This window comes from Austrofundulus limnaeus, unplaced genomic scaffold (genome assembly GCF_001266775.1).
Source record: "Austrofundulus limnaeus strain Quisiro unplaced genomic scaffold, Austrofundulus_limnaeus-1.0 Scaffold3, whole genome shotgun sequence".
NCBI lineage: Eukaryota > Metazoa > Chordata > Actinopteri > Cyprinodontiformes > Rivulidae > Austrofundulus > Austrofundulus limnaeus.
The window spans coordinates 328,319-334,928 of record NW_013952405.1 but is presented as its reverse complement, the minus strand read 5'-3'; positions in this window follow the sequence as shown (position 1 = coordinate 334,928).

Below are 6,610 nucleotides of genomic sequence, written 5' to 3'. Positions count from 1 at the left end.
GAGAGAGAGAGAGGCTGCTTCATAAAATTATAAAATTTATAGAATTTTTAAAATGTTAGTGTTAAGTTTTTAAATTATGTAAGTCCAATTCTTCTAAAAGAATGAAAGATTGATGGAGTTGAAAACAGAGCTTCTCTATTTTACATGGCACAGTTTATATAGTTTACATCCCAACCTAATGGCATAAATGTTTTAATAAAAGCGAACTGAACTGTTGCTGTGATTTTCAGAGAATCTACTCAGAAAGATGGAGGTTTGGTGCAGCTGTGTGACCAGCCTCCTGCACCCTCCTCTGGCTCTTTGGCCTCCTGTCTCTGCTCTCCGTCCGACACCCTGTCGCTGTCCTGCTGCCCAACCATCCTGCCAGCAGACGCCCGCCTGCTGCCACACTGATGGAGCGGAGAAACACAAAGGCTGACAGTCAGGGTGACTCACCAGCTCCAGAAAGGAAGTTCTGAAACGACAGATAAAACCTACCAAAACTTAAATGTTTGAGAATTTATTTATTTATTTATTTATTTATTTATTTATTTATTTATTTATTTTGAACAAACAAAAACAACAGACAAAATAAAAACAAGAAAATTATTAAATTAAAACAAATTAACATGCCCATGTGCAATTTTACATTATTTGTTCGAGAAGGAGCAGGTAGAATATCTTATGATTTCTTGCCCCTCTCATGCTCATAACCTACAAACATTTAAATCTCCTCAAACCAGATAAACTCTTCAATTATTCCCACATTGAATGACACTTAAATCTTATGTTCTCACCCTTAAATGTACAATTATTTATACATTTTTAGTATCAATATTGGTCTCTGAGACACCCATCCTTTTATTTCCCAATAAGCTCATTTTTAAACATTTTTTTAAGTTGGTTTATATTTGTACATTTTTTGAGCTCATCATTTAATCCAGTCCATAAATCTACCCCACACACTGAGAAACAAAAACTCTGTTTGGTTGTTCCAATGCATTGTTTTTTAAAGTTTCCTTCTCCTCTTAAATTGTAAGCCCCCTCTCTGTCACAAAACATTTTCTGAACATTGTGTAGAAGTTGATGATTTCTTGCTTTAAACATGAATTGTACAGTTTTACATTTTTCAAAGTCCCAGAATTGTTGCTCCATGCCTTTGATTTAATATTCAACATTAAAACAATAACTCAGAGCTGCAGAAGTGGACTTCTGCAGAAACAATCATCATCTTACCTGTTGTAGATAGCTCTTTGAGCAACCTCAGTTTGGAGGAATTGTTTAAGTGAACTTGCATGAAAGATTGGCAATTGCTTAATGCTGCTGCTTAAAACAACTACAACTTCAAAAATGTCATGAACACTGTTTAGAAATGTCATGATCCTGATTTTGTTTGTTTTATTAATTTAAAACCCTTAGTTTTAGTTCACTTAATTTCACTATCATGACAGCACATATTTCCTTTAACATTAATCAGTTATTCTAGCAGATAAATTATGATATTATCACAGGAAATGCTACAACAAGCAGATGCTGACAGTTTTTGTTTGCAAATAAAAAAATAACAACATAAAATGGATGGCTATGTAAAAGTGTGTAAAATAGCTCATAATTCATGACTGAGTTGTTTAAGATGAAGCAACTCAAATTGGCATTTGCCCAACTCAGACTAGCCATTAGTTCATTTGTCCAGTCAAAATTAACTTTCGATGTGAGGTCATTCTAAAATAAATAAAAAAACACATGAATATATTGTTTTTTTAAATGTACCATTCGTTACATGTGGAAAACAGTAGACCACAAGGGATCAAAATGAAAATGTTAAAAATGTAGAATCACACAGGAAATATGTGAAAATCATGGTTTTAAACATGATAATAACATCAAGTGGTTTTATTTCTCTTTTTTGTTTGCACAACAGGTAAGAATTTAATCATCCATAACATTTCCACAGAACCCCACCCTTCACTGAAACCTTCACAGATGTGCAAATGACCTGCGGTGTGTGCTGATGTGCCCTGATGCTGGATACTGAGGGGTGGAACTACTGTATAAGCAGGTTGGTCTGTATCTTCTTTATATAAGGAGGAAGGCTTCATATTTCACACATGAGCCTGAGTTCACATTTTCACTCCAGAATCAGGTCTGTTTGTCTTGCAGAGGGCAGACAGTTTAACATCAGGCCTAATCTGCAAACATTTGAAACTCTTTTGTATCATAGTTGATAAAATGCACAAATTGTTAGGTATATTTCTTTGAAAACATTCATCTGCAAACAATTTCAGTGTGATTTGCAGTGTTTCACAGATTACTGAACTTTTCTCCATCGTTAGACTCTCATTGTCTTGGATGATTTTATTATTCTCATTTTTCACTGAGCTGTTTAATGTTGAGATGCTTCAATTTCTTCTAAATATTTTTGATGTATTTGCTGTAATTTCGATCTTTAAGTCTGAAGAAACATTTTTTTGTTATTATATTGAAAGTGAGCATAAAGTTTTATTACATCTGTGTGTCTCTGTGTTTGTCTCTGTCTGTTAGGAAAATATCTTAAGAACCACAAGAGGAATTTTAATGAAACTTGAAGAAAATATTCAATGGATGCAGATCTACAGCTGATTAAATTTTGAAGTCAGTCCAATTCATGGTGGCTCACACAGTTAATCGACACTGGTCAACACAAAAGACCATAAATCAGTCAGTTTGATGGGCATTAAGCTAAAATGTGCTGTGGTGTTAGTTGACAGTCATTCAGAAAACATGCATTTCATTACATATTATACTGTACTTTATTGTTGAGTTTAAAAAAATGACTACAACTCCATCATTTCTCAATATACGACAGTTTAAAACTAAAATGTAGCAGCTGATTTTCTTCAAGGAATGCAAGGCTGCAAATAAAACTCAGCTTTTATTTACGTTTTACTCCACTTCTTCCTCTAAAAGGGTTGTAAAGTAAAAACTGATTGTCTTGTCTAAAAAAACATTTCTGCCAGCTGTAATATTAGCCTGTTAATGATCACGTACAGTTGAGTCAGAATGCTGCTCTTTTGTAAGTTCACTGTAAGTTCCCCTCTCCCGTGTTTGCAGTGTTATTCATAAGCAGTAATAAGGGGTTCTGAAACTAATTATTACCAGCATTTGGCAGCAGCTGCCACCTACATATTACCTGTTATTGATTATGGAGAGAAGAGAACAGCTATACTGAAGCTCATATTGTTCAGAGGTAACAGTATGACATGCAGGAGAGAGCAGTGGTTGTTACGTGCGTGTGTGTGTGCGCTCGCGCGTGTGTGTTGTGTGTGTGTGGGTTGTAATGGAGAAGAAAGAGCATTAAGCACACTCAACGGTGAAGCAGCAGGATCTTGCAGCAGAACTCCACTGAGCCCTCTCCATCTGTAATCAGCAAAGTGAGAGGGGAGTCACACCATCTCTCCCCTCCACACAAACAATCCTTTGTTTCTTCTGCTGCGACGTCTTCTTCTTCATCTTTGCTCTGTATTTATTTCCTTTTGGTTATGTCAAATTGGACCTGCTTTGCTACAGTGTCCAACTTGTCCATCCAGTGCTGGCTCTAGCTATTTTGGTGCCCTAAGTGAGTTGAAGCCCGCCCACCCCGAAATATGCCCCACCCTCCCCTATTTTAACCCCTAAAAACAAGTTTGACAGTGTAAGGTACTACGGTAAACTTAGATTTATTTGCTTTCCCAGAAAGCAAATAAACAACAACATACTTGTCAACTTGTACGGATTGTCCGTAAATTATAAGGATTTTTACGTCATTTTGCAGGTAGACAGACATAAAGGTCAATCTCATGGATTTTTTCAAGACTAATGGATTTTTTCAAAACCTCATTTTAAAATTTATCTAACATGCCAGAGCCTGTAGGATGATTTGAAAAATAAATAACATTAAATGGCCATCTTCCATCCTGTTCTGCCTGTGTAAATAAGTTTTGAACATTTTCCGCTCTCCTTTCCTCTTGCTTCGCAGCGGGTACTTTCACGTCCTCAGCGAGGCTGACCCCCCACCCGTGCGGTGTGAGTTGTATGGATTTTCCCACCTTTTCTTAATAAATTTTGTGTTTACCTGTTTATGTTGCTGTATGCCCTTATTTAACTTGGATGTGACATTTTTCTGTGAATGGGACTTAGTTAAAGTTAGAAATATCTGTAAAAAACCTAGATCATTTTTTTCAAACTCTGCTTTTAGATTTTGTTGGTAATAGTGGCTGACTTGCAAATACCTGTAGAAGTCATCTTGGCCTAAACCGTAATCATTTTGTAAAGTCTCAAAGCTTGAAAACACTCCCTTGTGGATGAAGGAATAATAAGTAGTTAAACCCTTTGGCACCCGTTTTTTTAAACCGGTCACCGTGTGTATTCGGCACAAAATCTGAGTCATAGGCACACCACTGAAGAATTTTTGAAAGTTCTCCCAATTTGCATAATTTAATAATATTGTTCCAGGAATTCAGTAGTGAGCCATACATAAAATTATCTGTAAGCCCTGTGGATTTCTGTAGTTTAACATCTACCATTAAAGCCATAATGGGTGTATCTTTTAAGACATTGACCATTATATCATTCCATCCTGCTAAGTAAGTGGGAGAAATTAAACAGATCAAGGGTCTAATTTGTGCAACCAAGTAATAATCCCTGAAACAAGGAAGACCAATTCCTCCTTTCTTTTTTATTAATTGCATCGTATTATATCTAATCCTGGCTCTTTTTTGTTGCCATATATATTTTGCCATCATTCTGTCCCACTCATCAAATTGTTTCTGAGGTATATTAACTGGCAAGCATTGAAACAGATAAAGCAAGCGGGGGCCGGGGCAGAATATACATTCTGATAGATTCTACTTAGGAGTGTAAATTTAGGAAGGGGACTGTACTCCACGGCTGTTTAGTTGTCTGTCTTGTTCACAAGATATCCTGTGAACCACTGGACGGATTTCAGTGAAACTCTCAGACGGTAATCACTGATGTATACATCTACTGATTAACTTTTGGAGTCAACCCAATTTAAAGGAGGAGAATGAAGACGACCAAATTGCAGTCGGTAAGTTCCATCACAAATACTATGACGTAATAGTTCAGAAAAAAATCATATAAAATAGAGAAAACTGAAAAAATATGACACAAACAGAATCTAAAGACTTTTAGGCAGAATTGGGAGAAACTAAATTTAACTTTTCTGCCCTCCTAGAGACTCCAAGTACAACAACATGTATTTAATGGCTAAAAGAGTAGACCCCTGTAAGACGGCTGCTACAGCTAATTGTTCTGGTTTTTGTGCTTTGAGTTGAATTTGGGCTGTGTGTTGAGCCCCCTGCTCTATTGTCTGTACACATATGACTGCACCTCTGCCCACCACAGCAACACCATCATCAAGTTTGCTGATGATACCACAGTGGTYGGGCTCATCTCAGGCGGTGATGAGTCCGCCTACAGAGATGAGGTGGAGCGGCTGTCAGTGTGGTGCAGGGAGAACAATCTGCTCCTCAACAGCACAAAGACAAAAGAACTCATAATAGATTACAGGAGGAAAAGAACGGATATTAAACCACTAAACATTGGGGGAAAATGTGTGGAAAGGGTAGCTGACTTTTGTTTCCTGGGGGTCCACATTGAGCAGGGCCTCACATGGAACATGAACACCTTCGAGCTGACAAAAAAGGCCCAGCAAAGACTGTACTTCCTGAGGGTTCTCAGGAAGAATAACATCAAGGAGAAACTGCTGGTGTGCTCCATAGAGAGCATACTGACTTATTGTATCTGCGTATGGTATAACAGCAGCACTGCGGCTCAAAGGAAAGCTCTACAAAGGGTTGTGAATACAGCCCAAAAAATCATTGGCTGTCCTCTCCCCTCACTGGAGGACTTGCACAGTGACCGCTGTCTTAAAAAGGCACAACACATCACAAAGGACACTTCTCACCCCGGATATTCTCTGTTTACACTGATGCCTTCAGGCAGATGATACAGAGCAATCAGAACAAGAACCAACCGACTCAGAGACAGTTTTTATCCTACAGCAATAACAAAACTAAATGCAATCAAAATAATCATTAATCATCATGAATGATGTGTGTGAGAATGTGGTTATTCTTATTTATTAGTTTTTATTTTATCACTTACTTGTTATGTATTTCCTACAGCATATGTAAAGTGTGAGACAAGTTTTTCTTTTTCTTTTTTTAGCATATGCACTGAATGATGGCACCTTTTAAATTTCGTTGTTCTTGTGACAATGACAATAAAGATTTATCTATCTATCTAATTACTTCAACGGTTCTTTGAATTTTATTTGGGTTTTGTCTTATGCTTGTGTAATGTGTTTAGTCAGTTTGTGCTCCCCTCCAGTTTAGATCCTGGTATGTGTTTTATTTCCATCTGTGTTTCCTGTTCCATCTCTCATTTCCTCCTCTCAGCCTGCCACGCCCACATCACCTGTTTTGTTTTTCCTCCTTAGCCACAGCTGCAGGGAAGTTTGGCATTGTCCTGGTTCAACACATTCTCACTCCCGAGTCGTCACATATTGACGTTTTTCAAAGGTCCCTTTGCGTCCAATTTTGACGCATCAGGTACCCCCCTCGCGTCAGTCCTTGCCGCCCGCGGCTTTTCC